General features: G+C 41.6%; 1 protein-coding gene across 20 annotated transcripts in view; it reads right to left on the bottom strand.

The window, feature by feature from the left end:
- RAB27A (RAB27A, member RAS oncogene family) overlaps positions 1 to 14,818 on the bottom strand; it is an 82,585-nt gene that overhangs the window by 39,945 nt on the left and 27,822 nt on the right. For 18 of the 20 annotated variants that reach the window (XM_081510265.1, XM_081510259.1, XM_081510258.1 and 15 more), the window contains one exon: positions 12,913 to 13,029. The exons of the other annotated variants lie outside the window; for them this stretch is intronic. The gene's annotated coding sequence lies outside the window, so the exon portion shown is untranslated. The remainder of the gene's footprint in view (positions 1 to 12,912; positions 13,030 to 14,818) is intronic. 20 annotated transcript variants of the gene reach the window in all.

Here is a 14,818-nt window from a genome sequence, read left to right as displayed (position 1 = left end):
ATGATCACAAACTAAGCCAAATGCTTCTCTACGCATTCAAATCTCACCCTAAAAATCAGTCCTCCAAAGCCATATTAAGGTCTGGATATTCCTATAATCAACGTTTTCTCAATGTATCTGAGTGCTCTATCTTCATTAACCTGGACAGGTGTTAGGCTACTTCTGAGTACTCCTCGCCCACCCCTCACCTCCACAGTAAACTTTTGTGTTGCCTGGACTGTCTTCTTGTGTGCGGCTTCCCCTCCGCCCCTCACCACTGGTCTGACAACAGGCCGGCTGCCACTCCATTGCTAATTGTGCCCACCATCTGACTTTCTCTGACAGCTTCATCCCTCCTCCGTTTCCCTCTGTTCCCTGCTGATTACGTTCAGGAATGACTCAAAACATGTCTTAGAGCACCACTGACAGCTGCTTTTTTTTGGTAAATTAAGTCACATTTGCATTCTACTTAACAGTATTTGATAAGTAATTTCTACATGCCCAGTACTGTGTTGGCAACTACAAATGGCACAGGAGAAATATGCGATCTCACCACTTTCCTCAAGAAGCTAGCAATCAGGATAAGGAAACAAAATGAACTCATTTTCCACAAAAGACACATGAAACAAGATCATCAGGAAGCAAGATGTCACCCAGTGGTCATGTATGGATGTGAGAGTTGGACTACAAAGAAAGCTGACTGCCAAAGAATGATTCTTTGGAACTGTGGTGTTGGAGAAGACTCTTGAGAGTCCCTTAGACTGCAAGGAGATCCAAGCAGTCCATCCTAAATGAAATCAGTCCTGAATATTCATTGGAAGGACTGATGCTGAAGCTGAAACTCCAATACTTTGGCCACCTGATGCGAAGAACTGACTCATGTGAAAAGACCCTAATGCTGGGAAAGATTGAAGGAGGGAGGAGAAGGGGACGACAGAGGATGAGATGGTTGGATGGCATCACCAACTCAATGGACATGAGTTTGAGCTAAACTCTGGGAGTTGGTGATGGACAGGGAGGCCTGGCATGCTGCAGTCCATGGGGTCACAAAGAGTCTGACACAACTGAGCAACTGAACTGAACTGAACTGACATCTGAACCAATTCAGAACATACCAAAGGAGAAGGATGGGTACCAAAGAATGACATTCCTGGGACACTGGTATGTATATGTTCAATAATACAAGACAATGCCAAACTGGGGGCTTCTCCAGTAGCTAAGTGGTAAAGAATCTGCCTGCAATGCAGGAGCCATGGGTATGATCCCTGGGTCAGGAAGATTCCCTGGAGAAGGAAATGGCAACCCACTCCAGTAATCTTGCCTGGAAAAATCCCATGGACAGAGGAGCCTGGCTGGCTACTGTCCATGGGGTCACAAAGAGTCGGACATGACTGAGCAACTCAACGGCCACAGCTGTTTTCCACTCCCAACTTCACATCTTCACCAACATCAGCTGTTTATTGTCAGACTTCTCAAAATAGTACCACATTGTAATCTAAATTGCCATTTCTTTGACTGTTAATGTGGTTGAGCAATTCAATTTCTTTTCTTTTTTTCTTTTTCTTTTTTTTTTAAGTTTGTTGGCCATTCAGTTTCTTCTTATGGAAAAGCATACTCATGTCCTTTCCTTTTTTTTCTATTGGGTTGTCTTTTTCTTATCAACATGCAGAAATTCTTTTGAGAAGAATGTTCTAGGTACTTGTCCTTTGACAGTTACAATGGTTGCAAATATCTTCCTCCTATTTGTGGTTTGTCTTTTCACGTTTTTTAATTGAAATATAGTTGGATTTGCAATGTTGTGTAAATTTCTGTACAGTAAAGTCACAGTTATTATATATATACATATATATGTGTGTGTGTGTGTGTGTGTGTGTACGCTAAGTCACTTCAGTCGTGTCCTACCCTCTGTGACCCCATGGACTGTAGCCAACCAGGCTTCTCTGTCCATGGGATTTCCCAGGTAAGAATACTGGAGTGGGTTGCTATTTCCTTCTCCAGGGGATCTTCCCAACCCAGGAATCAAACCCACCTCTCTTATGTCTCCTGCATTGGCAGGCAGGTTCTTTACCACTAGCAGAGTGTGTGTGTGTGTGTGTGTGTGTGTGCGCGCGTGTGTGTGTGTGTAGTTGTTGCTTAGTCGCTAAGTTGTATGTGACTCTTTTTCAGCCCCATGGACTGTAGCCTGCCAAGATCTTTCTATCCATGGGATTTCCCAGGCAAGAGTACTAGAGTGGGTTGCCATTCCTACTACAGATCTTCCTGAGCCAGGGATTGAACCCACGACTCCTACATCGGCAGTGGGTTCTCCATCACCGAGCCACCAGGAACACTCTCTCTCCCTCCCTCTCTCTCTCTATATATATATATTTTTTTAAATATTCTTTCCATTTTGGTTCATCTCTGGATATTGACTATATAGTTCCCTGTGCTATACAGTAGGACCTAGTTGTTTGTCCTTTCTCCTTTTCAATAGCTCAGTCTTCAAGTAGTCATACCTATCAATCTTTTATACATAGTTTTCTTTATATAAAACAAACCCATGGACTTCCCTCATGGTCCAGTGATTAAGGTTCCACACTTCCACTTTAGGGGGTGCAGGTTGGATCCCTGATCAGGGAAGTTCTGCGTACCTCGCGATGTGACCAAAAACAAAACAAAAATACAGCTAAGAAATCCTTCTTTACCTAAAGTGATAAAGATATTCTTCTACATTATTTTTCAAAATATTTTACCTTTTACATTTGTCTTCAATCCAGTGGTAATTTTTAAGGTGCATGTAGGAATGCAATTTAACTAATTTTCCCTGAAAGACACCTAATTATCATAGTACCATTTATCAAGAAAAATTACTCTTTTCCTAGTGAGTCACTATATCAGGGCAGATCTGTTTCAGGATTCGCTCTTCTGTCCTTTCGGTCATTTTACCCATGGGCCAATGTTATAAGGCCTTAGCTACCGTGACTTTATAACGCAGCTTTGTATTTATTTTTTATACCTGAGAGGACCAGGTCCCGCTGCCTCACTGCAGACATTCTTGACCTTTCACACTTCCATCTAACTTCCTCAGAACGTGAGTATGTTAAATCTATGGATCAAACTGAGAAGACTTACATATTCATGATATTGAATCTTTCTATCCATGTATATGTATAATCTCTACATTTATTTATGCTTCTTTAATGCCTTTACAAATGTCAAAGTAAATTCCCTTCATAAAGATCTTGTACATTTTTAGACTTACTGGTGCTTTATATTTTTGTTACTATTATAAGTGATATCTTTTAAATATATATACTTACATCTATATTACCATCTATTTATTACTTAGTTACATTATTCTAATGATTTGTTATACATAGCTGAAAATAAATACATCTTTTTTTCTTTTCTAATCTTTATACATTTTATTTATATTCCTTGTTTTACTGTGCTAGTTAGGACCTCCAAAAGTACTGAATAAACATCCTGATTCTAATGTTTCACTGTTAAGAGTAACATTTGCTGTAGGTTTTTGGTAGACACTCTTATCAGGATAAGGAAGTACTCCACCTATTTCTCATTTTCTAAGAATGAGTATTATGGATGTACATCAATTTTATCAAATTTTGTTTCTAAATCTATTGAGAAAAATAAGTGATTTTTTTCTCCTTTAATTTGTTAATTTACAAGCTTTTACAATTATTCTGCCTTTGATCTTTATTTTTCTTTACTTTTAGTTTCTCTCTAACTCTAACTTCTTCTTATTGATAACCTGTACCCAGGACTTCTCTTTCAAAGTCATTGCTTCTTCCACGTCCTTTCTTGAGGAAAGGACGCTATAATTCTCAGAGTCATTAATAAATATTTGGATGAATAAAAAATGAATTGTCTATTAAGTTCCATGCAATTGAGATGATTTACTCAAAACCAACCTTCAAATATAACAAATCACATTTTACATAAGTTGCTCTAGTTTGGGGCCAAAAGAAAAAAGGTTACTCAAGATGCAGTCACTTAGAGACAGAAATAATTATCACAGAAAGTTTTTCAACTGAAATAGTCTTTTATTACCTAGAGTAACATCAGAAAATCATTAGCTAGATTTTGAATTTTCTTTTCAATACTATGTTAGACTTTTAAGTACTGGGGTTCAAGCACACACACACCCTATTATAACACTAAGCATTGAGGGTAACAAATTTAAAAAATGGTAAGCATCTTAAGAGAGATAAAAAGTGAAGCTTATATATATTTTGTAATTCAGCACAATCAGCCAAAGGAGACAGTCCATGCCTCAAAACCTTGGTTCCAAACCTAAACCAGACCAGCCATGATGATCATCTAATATGTACAATCTGAAGACAAAGGGGAAAATGTAGCTATTCTCTTTTGTTTAAAGCAGGAGGAAAAAATCTAGTTTGTGGAATGCTGCATCAAAGGAAAGTTATATGTCTACAAAAGACTGGACAGGTTCTGTCTTAGTTAGAGGTGATCACATGTTTGTTTTGTTCATTCATTTAACACTTGAGTGCCCACACCCATCACTGTGCAAGGTGATAGAAATGCAAATAAGACAGATACAGCATCTGCGTCCCCCCACCGAATTTACCATCTAACGGACAATATTGACCACTGAAGCAAGACTCCAAGCATGGTTAGTACCTATGGCCAGCATAATAAAAGGAGCACATGAGATTAACACCTAATCTAGATATGGGGGAGGTGAGTTCTGAGAGAAAGAATACAAAAGGTTTGGTGTCTGGAAATGGACAAGTTCTTGAAGTAATCTGCAGTACTGAACAGTACATTAAAGCTGAGATTCCCTGGGAGGCAAGCACTCTACAGTGTAGAACAGGACAGAATAGACAAGCTAAAAGATCCAAAGACCCTCATCCATACTCTCCTCTCGTCCCACCTCATTTCCTCCCACACACACAACTGTGTGACTCACCAGAAGGTTATAGCTTAAAAAAAAAAAAAAAAGTCAATGTATTCCCCAGATACTTGGAGAAATGACTGTGACAGTGAATATGAAACAGGTTCCTCATCTTTCTTGCCTTATCATATCTCTCTTGGTATGCACTAGACCCCACCCAATCTGTCATCTCCCTCTGCTAGTCAAAAACTGTGATCTTCATGTGGTGGTTTAGTTGCTCAGTCATATCCAACTCTTTGCGACCCCATAGACTGTAGCCTGCCAGGCTCCTCTGTCCATGGGATTTTCCAGGCAAGAATACTGGAGAGGTTCCCATTTCCTTCACAAGGGGATCTTCCCAGTCCAGGGATCAAACCCATGGCTCCTGCATCTCCTACACTGCAGGCAGATCTTTTACTGCTAAGCCACCAGAGAAGCCCCTAACCTTCATGCTGCTGCTGCTAAGTTGCTTCAGTCGTGTATGACTCTGTCCCTGTCCCTGGGATTCTCCAGCCAAGAATGGGTTGGAGTGGGTTGCCATTTCCTTCTCCAATACATGCATGCATGCTAAGGCGCTTCGGTCGTGTCCGACTCTCTGCTACCCCATGGACAGCAGCCCACCAGGCTCCTCTGTCCACAGGAGTTTCTAGGCAAGGATACTGGAGTGGGTTTCCATTTCCTTCTCTACCTGACCTTCATACACATGGCCAAAAAGCACATAAAAAGGTGCTCAACATCACTAATTATCAGAGAAATACAAATCAAAACTACAGTGAGTTATCATCTCACACCAATCAGAATGGTCATTATCAAAAAAAAAAAAATCTACAAACAATAAATGCTGGAGAGAGTGTGGAGAAAAAGGAACCCTGCTACACTGTTGGTGGGAATGTAAATTGGTGCAGCCACTACGGAGAACAGTATGGAGGTTCCTTAAAAACTAAAAATAGAGCTACCACATGACCCAGCAATCCCACTCCTGGGCATCTATCTGGAGAAAAATCATAATTCAAAAAGATAAATGCATCCCTATATTCAGTGCAGCACTATTTACAGTAGCCAGGACATGGAAGTAACATAAATGTCTATCACCAGAGGAATGAATAAAGATATGGTACATACATACAACAGAGGATTACTCAACCATTAAAAAAGAACAAAATAATGCCATTTGTAGCAACGTGGATGGACCTAGAGATTATTATACTAAGTGGAGAAGATATCACTCATATGTGGAATCTAATTTTTAAAAATGATAAAAATCAACTTATGTACAAAACAGAAACACACTTAGAGATACCGAAAACAAACATGGTGACCAATGGGGAAAGGCAGGGGAAGGGAGGATAAATCAGGAACTTGAGATTAACAAACACATACTACTATGTATATAAGAGAGATAACCAACAAGGACCTACTGTATAGCACAGGGAACTCTACTCAATATTTTGTGATAATCAATATGAGAAAAGAATCTGAAAAAGAGTGGATATATGTATAAGTGAATCATTTTGCTATATACCTGAAACTAACACAAAATTGTAAATCAACTATAATCCAATAACATTTTTAATGTTATCTTACCACTTTTTAAAAAGTGATGTCTTCATTTTAAAATTAAAGAAGCTGAAGCTACATTTTTATACTCTAGCCAATTATTTATGAAGCATTTTTGAAAAAACTTTGCCAAGATTTTTTTTTAATTGGTCTATACAATTAACTAAAGTCTGTATTTAACTCTATAAAATACAGCTATTTTACCAATATTGTTAGATGAGGCATGATCTAGAAATGAAAAAGGGCAATTAAAAGAAATAGAAATGAGCAAGCAGCTCTCAAACAAACTTCAAGTCCTTTGTCCTAAGAAAAGTAAATTAAAAATCACAAGAATATACAGAATTGTAGTTTACACCTGACTCCAAAGAGCCGCAGGGCCATTGCCACCAGTTAGGTTTTAAAACACCATTTAAAAAATTTAAAAAGAAAACAGTCTATCTTCATTCTGTGAGTTCTATAAACACTCACTTTTAGTTTAGTTTTTTTTTTTTTCACTTTTAGTTTTTAAACACTTTTCAGAACTACAAAAACCAGACTAGATGGAAATGTATATATTTATTTTTTGGCCATGCCATGTAGCATGTGGGACCTTAGTTTCCTGAATAAGGAGGGAATCCATGCCCCCTGCATTGGGAGCAGAGAGTCTTAACCACTGGGCCACCAGGGAAGTCCCAGGAATCTAATGTTTTTAACAGCACTTTTTAGTGGCTTTAGAGGAAAAACTTGGCTCAAGAGACCAACGCAAAATTGCAAACATTATAAAGCACAGGATGACAAGGCGAATGTGACAGACACAGAGGTACTTCCCAAGAAATATACATAAACCCAATGTCCTTAAATATAACTGAAACTAAATGCAAAATGATATACAAATGTCAATCCAAAAGTTGTTAATAATTTTAAATGAAATCTGACAAGTGGATTGTCCTACACCAACGATCTAAAGATATACCAGCAAAGCCTGAAGACACTGAGGAGAGAGAAGCTAGGATGAATGATAGAAATTCAGGTGGTAGCTGACGAGCACATCAGTTCAAACATCATGCATGTACCAAGTGAGCACTGAGAACAGACCCTGCACGTATCACTATGCTAAGCACCTAGAACGAGGCTACAGAAAAGCAACAGTCTAATAGCAGCGCTGTACGTGAACATGAACAATGAAGATGCAGGGGAACGAGAACTGTTACAGACATATGCACACAGGACTGGACAGCTGGGAGACCTGGGGCAGAGAGGGCCAGGGAAGTGGGGGAGCCCACCAAGTCACCTCACAGAGGGGTACCCCAGCCACGGATTTACATCAGCACACAGAGGGATAAGTGACAAACGTGAAAGAACAAAATTACACAGTTCACAGATGACGTGGTAAAGAACTTTACCTCACAGGTCAAATAAGACTTATCCTTTAAAGATAACAGAAACCATCAACAAAATTACTACCGAGGCCAATCTGAAAGGTGTAACTGAGTTTTGATGGAATTAGGTAAGGGCTGTCTGACATCTGAAGTACAAAACACAGACAAGGTTTGGAGCCATGAGAATGGGATGGTGGGAGTCAGGGAAGAGCATCTATATTTGCAAAGGTCTAAGAGGGAAAAGGTTATGATGCATTTAGGGAACCTCAGCAGATGCATGTCATTAGTGGGCTGTACCTGGATGGGAGAGGAGGTGTCCAGACAGGCTGAAAAGATGGGAGAAGGTTTGGTACCTGGGCTTGAAGGGACTCTTACATGACACTAGAAAGTCTGTGTGTTATCCTCTTGGCAGTGGAAAGTCACTGCAGGCTCTTATGAAGGAGAGGAACATGAGGTCTGTGCCTGAAAGTGATCTTTCTGGGGATACACAGAGGACCAGGAAGCTATGATGAGAGATGGTGAGTGACCTGTGTTGGTGACAGTGGGATGCAGAGGAAGGGATTAATTCAAGAGATTTAGGAGGTAGAAAATCAGTATAGCTCCTTAATGACTGGTATAGGAGTTAAAGATAATCAAAAGTTTTAGTTTATTAACTGAATGGAAGATACTATATCATTAACTAAGAGAGGAAAGGGCTTTCCAGGTGACTTAGTGGTAAAGAATCTACCTGCCAATGCAGGAGATGCAGGGTCAATCCCTGGGTTGGGAAGATCCCCTGGTGGAGGACATGGCAACCCACTCTGGTAATCTTGCCTGGAAAATCCCATGGACACAGAAGTCTGGTGGGCTACAGTCCATGAAATCACAGAGAGTCAGACACAATTGAGCACACACACATAAGCATACAAGCAAGAGAGGAAAAGCTGGTTTGAGATGATTATAACAAACACTTACTGAGTACTTTTCTAAGTCATTTAATATATTAACTCACTAGAGCCTCACACGGAGAAGGCAATGGCACCCCACTCCAGTACTCTTGCCTGGAAAATCCCATGGACGGAGGAGCCTGGTAGGCTACAGTCCATGGGGTCGCTAAGAGTCGGACATGACTGAGCGACTTCACTTTCACTTTTCACTTTCATGCACTGGAGGAGGAAATGGCAACCCACTCCAGTTTTCTTGCCTGGAGAGTTCCAGGGACGGAGGAGCCTGGTGGGCTGTCGTCTATGGGGTCGCACAGAGTCGGACACGACTGAAGCAACTTAGCAGCAGAGCCTCACAACAACAACCCTATGAACTCTCTAATTTACAGATAAGAAAACTGACACACAGAAAGGTTAAGTAAGTTCTCCAAGGTCACACAGTCAATAAAAGGCAAAGCCAAGGTTTGAACCCAGACACACTCTCAACTACTATGTAATCCTATACGGAATATGACCAATTATACGTCCCTCATGTCACAGGGATATCCAGGGAAATGTGTATAATTGGCATTTGGAAAACAGAATATTAGGGCTCGGAAGAAAAATAAGGGTTAACAAGATGTATTTTAGAGTCATCAACAAAGTTGATTTTCTGAGGCCATGCAAGAGATAAGGCCTTTTAGAAGGAAGAGAGCCAAAATGTAAGGCTCAGCAAGAGAGATCCAAAAAAGACATTAGGAAGATTTTTCAAACAATAGTCCATAGCCTGCATCAGTCACCACCGCAGAGTGGTATCAGCTTAAAGCTGTCTGGACTTCCTCCTTCTTGTGAAAACAGAGGATCCACTTAACATTTACAGTGTGATAAATCCAGTACTTGGAGCTAAAGGATCCCCTTACAGGTTACATCAGGGAGAGGAGAAGCCTAATAGAAAATGAAATGGGCGAAAGCAAGAAAACAGATAGGCAAAAAAAAAAAAAACACGACTGCTCTCAGCTCTTGGGCAATTTGCATCTATGTTTGAGCAAAGTGGCTCCTGCCTTCAGAAAAACAGCAGCAAGGCAAGTTCTCCTCCCAAGCAGCGTCTCATAATCCCCTCCCTACCCTCCAACCCCCACCAAACAGGGCTTCTGCTCTGCCAAGGGGGCAGGGCCCCAGCCACGCCAGCAACAACGGGAGCGCCAAAAAAAGCAGGAAGGTGCCCTCTTGCAAGGACAGCCCCAAACAAGGATGGCTTCTGCAGAAATCAGCTTTTGTTTTTAATGAGCCTGTTCCAGCAGCTATCACATGTGGTGTACCCTGGCTCAAACTATAAATCAACCAAGTGCAGAGGGAGGAAGAAGGGAATAGCAGCAAAAGGGAAAAGAGAAACAGAGTGAAGTGTGGAGCATGTCCTCTGTGAGCACTCAGGTTCTGAGAGACTGGACAGGGCAGATGCTGAAACGGCAGCAGAGGCAGCCCTGGGCTCCCAGCCCTGCCAGACATGGGCAGGTCCTGGTTGCCATGGTGCCACCCTGCTGGCCGGCAATGTTTCATCAGTGCTCTTTTTCTGCCGCAGTTCCTGTCTTGTGGGCGGCAGCAGCAGCAGCAAGAAAGAAGAAAAAATGTTGTTTGTATTCTAATGGCTGCTGGGTCACTGAACAGCGTGTCTGAAAAGAATAAAGAGAATGTGGTAAGAGACAAAGAGACTAACCAAGGTGGGAGCAATCTCCTTCGGGATGTATTAAGTTCAAACTGAACATTCTGTGGATGAAATCCTCTCAGTCTTTTTTTTTTTTTGGTATTTAAAAATCCAAGAATCTCAACAGAGATTGTCAGCTTTTGATCAAGGCTCTTTCTCTTCTGATTTCTAAAGAGACTTTGGGTTCACTCCTAAGTGAAAGCATGAACTTGTGACCAAGAAAACAAAATGATATACTGGAGTAGAAGCTGCTGCAGCTCTGGCACTGATCAGAAATGATTTTCGCACTTTGAAGCCCCAGTTTCTTCATCTGTGAAATGAGGAGGTCAGACTAGATGAATGTTAAGGGTCTTCTACTCTTGTCTATCTTGAGGGCGTTCAGGAGCAACAGAGCCCTTCCAGGTGCCCGTGTGTCAAGACATTGATCGTGTCTTCAGGGACACCCAACTCTGAAAGTGGCCAAAACTCAATGAAAGAGATAAATGAACACACTCATGAAGCTATATGCACACATATGATTAAGCCAATGTCAGTGGACAGAGATCAAGTCTTATTTATCCTCACATACTCAACAGCGAACACAGTCTAGGCACTTGGCTTAACAAATATTTACTGCATGACTTGGAGGCAATTAAATTGCAATACAATGAAATTTTTCAAATTTATCTGTTATGAGTTGAATTGTGTTCCCCTCAAATTCATTGGAGAAGGCAATGGCACCCCACTCCAGTACTCTTGCCTGGAAAATCCCATGAACGGAGGAGCCTGGTGGGCTGCAGTCCATGGGGTCACTGAGTCGGACACAACTGAGCGACTCCACTTTCACTTTTCACTTTAATGCCCTGGAGAAGGAAATGGCAACCCACTCCAGTACTCTTGCCTGGAGAATCCCAGGGACGGGGAAGCCTGGTGGGCTGCCGTCTATGGGGTTGCACAGAGTCGGACACGACTGACGTGACTTAGCAGCAGCAAATTCATATGCTGAAGTCCTAACTCACAGGACTTCAGATTGTGACCTGACTTGAAGATAGGGTCCTTAGAAAGCTTGTCAAATGACAAAGACTTCACTAGGGTGGGCCCTAATCCAATACAACCAGTGTCCTTATAGGAAGATTTCTGAACACAAACACTCAGAAAGGAAAGATGACAAGAGATTCAGAGGGAGGAGACAGCAGTCCACAGGCAAGGAGAGCAGCCTGGAACAGATCCTTCCTTCACAGCCCCAACACCTTGATTCTCAGACTTCTAGCTGCCAGGACAGAGACAAGAAATTTCTATTATTTTAACCTATACAGACTGTGATACTTTGTTACGGCAGCCCCAGCAAACTAATACACATGTAAAAGTGGAGAGAACTGTATGATAAAACATCCCATCATATTCATTGCCCAGATCTTTCATTCCTGCATACTATCACTGCTGCTGCTGCTGCTGCTGCTAAGTCACTTCAGTTGTGTCCGACTCTGTGCGACCCCATAGACGGCAGCCCACCAGGCTCCCCCGTCCCTGGGATTCTCCAGGCAAGAACACTGGAGTGGGTTGCCATTTCCTTCTCCAATGCATGAAAGTGAAAAGCGAAAGTGAAGTCGCTCAGTCATGTCCGACTCTTAGCGACTCCCTGGACTGCAGCCTACCAGGCTCCTCCGTCCATGGGATTTTCCAGGCAAGAGTACTGGAGTTGGGTGCCATTGCCTTCTCATCTCTAAAACAGATGGATCTTTAAAATAATAATAATAATAATAAAATAGATAGGCCTTTCCTTACCTAATTACAATACTGTTTCCAAACATCACAAAATTAATAATTAGAAGACAAATTTAAGTGACAGAAGAAACACACCTTACATTAAAACACATACTTACATAATCCTCCACTAGAACTATTAGCTGTGAAGCTATTAGGGCTTCCCAGGTGATGCTAGTGGTAAAGAACCTGCCTGCCAACTCAGGGGGTGCAGATTCAATCCCTGGGTCGGGAAGACCCCCTGGAGAAGGAAATGGCAACCCACTCCAGTATTCTTGCCTGGAGAATCCCACGGACAGAGGAGCCTGGTGGGCTACAATCCATAGGGTCACAAAGAGTCAGACACAACTGAAGTAACTTAGCATACATAGCACAGAGCTATTAACAGTATTAAAAACAAAATCCCAATTGAATTTTTGTGGATAAAATGCTCAGAAGATGAACAAGACTCTTAAGAGCTATTCAATTCTGTAATCAGCTCTCTTATTCAACATATCACCTGAGAATAAAAGCCTCTGTTACTTTGTTAAAGTACAGAAAAGAAAGGAAGAATGCAGTCAGTATTCATACGCACTCTCTGGTAAGTGAAAATGCACTTTTCAAACTAAACATAAGAAATTTAGCTGACATCTTGAAGTCTTTGTTTTAAAAAATTAATGTATGCAGCGGTATTTTATGTTAAATTGCACTATTTTAAGTACCTGAAAACTGGCACCTCAGCACTCGAAGCCTCTACCTCTCCACCACCACCACCAAAAAAAAAAGGCATAACCATACCTTGACAAAGTATAAATCCTGGTTGATTTTCCCAAAACTTTAGAGACTGGAGTTTCCAACACTTCAACAATTAGGCAACTTGTAATCACATGTCCTCTTCTAAAAAGATACTTTTGTCTATTACAAAGAGAAAGGTTAAAATCAGAACAGTCTACTTATAAAAGTTTTTCAAAAGAGTCTTTTGAAAAGCAGTTGGCTTCATCAACTTTCAAAATCAGTCATCTCTGGAAAAACCCACAAGCCAGCTAATTAGTCTCAGCTGTTTGTCATATGGCCCGCAAACCAGTCAAGTGATTTTGCCCCTTTCAAGCTTTTAGTAAAACCCAATCTCCTGGTCTCTCGGACAGAAGGCAGCTGTATTAACCTCTTCCAGTGTTAGAAGACTTACACTTCAACTTTTTCTTTTCCCCTCAACCAAACAAGTAGAACATTTGTTTTCTTGATAAAACATACTTAAAAATATTGTGTTCTAAATGTCCTTAAGGGTTATATTAATATTGTGTGTGTGTGTGTTTAGTTGCTCAGTCATGTCCACCTCTTTGAGACCCCATGGACTGTAGCCCGTCAGGCTCCTCTGTCCATGAGATTTTCTAGGCAAGGATACTGTGGTGGGTATCCATTTCCTCCTCCAGGGGGAATCTTTCCAACCCAGGGATTGAACCCATGGCTCCTGCCACATCTCCTGCATTGTAGGCAGATTGTTTTTTTTTTTAAACCACTGAGCCACTGGGGAAACCCTTACATTAATATTGCTTCTTTATTTACAATTAGCAATATTTTATTAATATTGCTTCCTTGTATTTACAAGGCCTGATTCAAGCAAACACTACAGGAAATCAGTGTAAGTTGAGGAAGTGAAGGGACTTCCCACATATCTCGCTCTGGCCTCCAGACCCATAAGGAAAACTCTCTGCCTGGCAGTCCACCCAGATACCTTGCTGGCATCTTAAATTCAACATGTCCAGTCCTCCACTTACCTCTTCTCTGTAGACCCTGTTTCACACCCACTTCTCCTCCTGTGTCTTGAGTAACACAATCCCAACGCACAACCAGCCAGACACCTGATGGTATTCAATGAGTCCTCCTTCCCTCCACTCCCACTTCCATTGACCACTGGAATCTTTCCTCCTCTAGTCTTTATTCCAAGTGTTTATTGTTTCTCATATGGATGGCTACAGTAAACCACATATTTGATTTTCTGGCCCCCAACCTGGCCTCTCCACTGACCCATCCTCCACACTGCACCCAAAGTGCTCTTTCCACAAGGTAAGTGGGTGTCCATCACTCTCCTCTGTAAAACCAGTCAGTGGCTCCCCACAATCTTTGCAGTAACATCCCCACTCCCTAGGCCTCTGCCTTCTCTGTCATCTACTGTTCCCAGCCTCCAGACTCCAGCCACCAGAGCTAGTTGGAATTCTCTAAAACCAGTGATTTTTCAAAATGGAAAAGCAGTGTCATCAGCATCACTTTGGAAGCTGTTAGAAACGCACATTCATGAGCCCACCCCAATCCTACCGAGTCAGAAGTTCTAAGGATGAGGGCAGAAGTCTATGGTTTAACAAGCCCGCCAGGTGATTGTGATACACTCACCTGAGTGCACCTGCTCTAAACCCACAGGCTCTGTTCACCAAGAGACTTAGCCCTTCAGTCCCTCTGCCCGTAATGCTGCCTCAGATGCCCCTTCTCTGTGCTCCCTCTTTCCTAGGGCAGATCAACCCTGTGTGATAATTATCCAGTTGATTCCTTGCTGGTTGGTGAATACCTCAAAGACAGGAACTGTATCTTACTTGACTCACTCATTCCACAAGTCTCTAGTTAAACACAGGCCTGTCACCGGGATAGATGTTGGGCATAAAGACGAATGATGTATCCTTCACCTCACGGGGTAGCCACCCTCTCATTTGAC

Source organism: Giraffa tippelskirchi, chromosome 7, assembly GCF_054371585.1.
Source record: "Giraffa tippelskirchi isolate mGirTip1 chromosome 7, T2T-mGirTip1v1.2.pri, whole genome shotgun sequence".
Lineage (NCBI taxonomy): Eukaryota > Metazoa > Chordata > Mammalia > Artiodactyla > Giraffidae > Giraffa > Giraffa tippelskirchi.
Note: the sequence above shows the minus strand (reverse complement) of the source record. Positions and strands in the feature narration are given on the sequence as shown.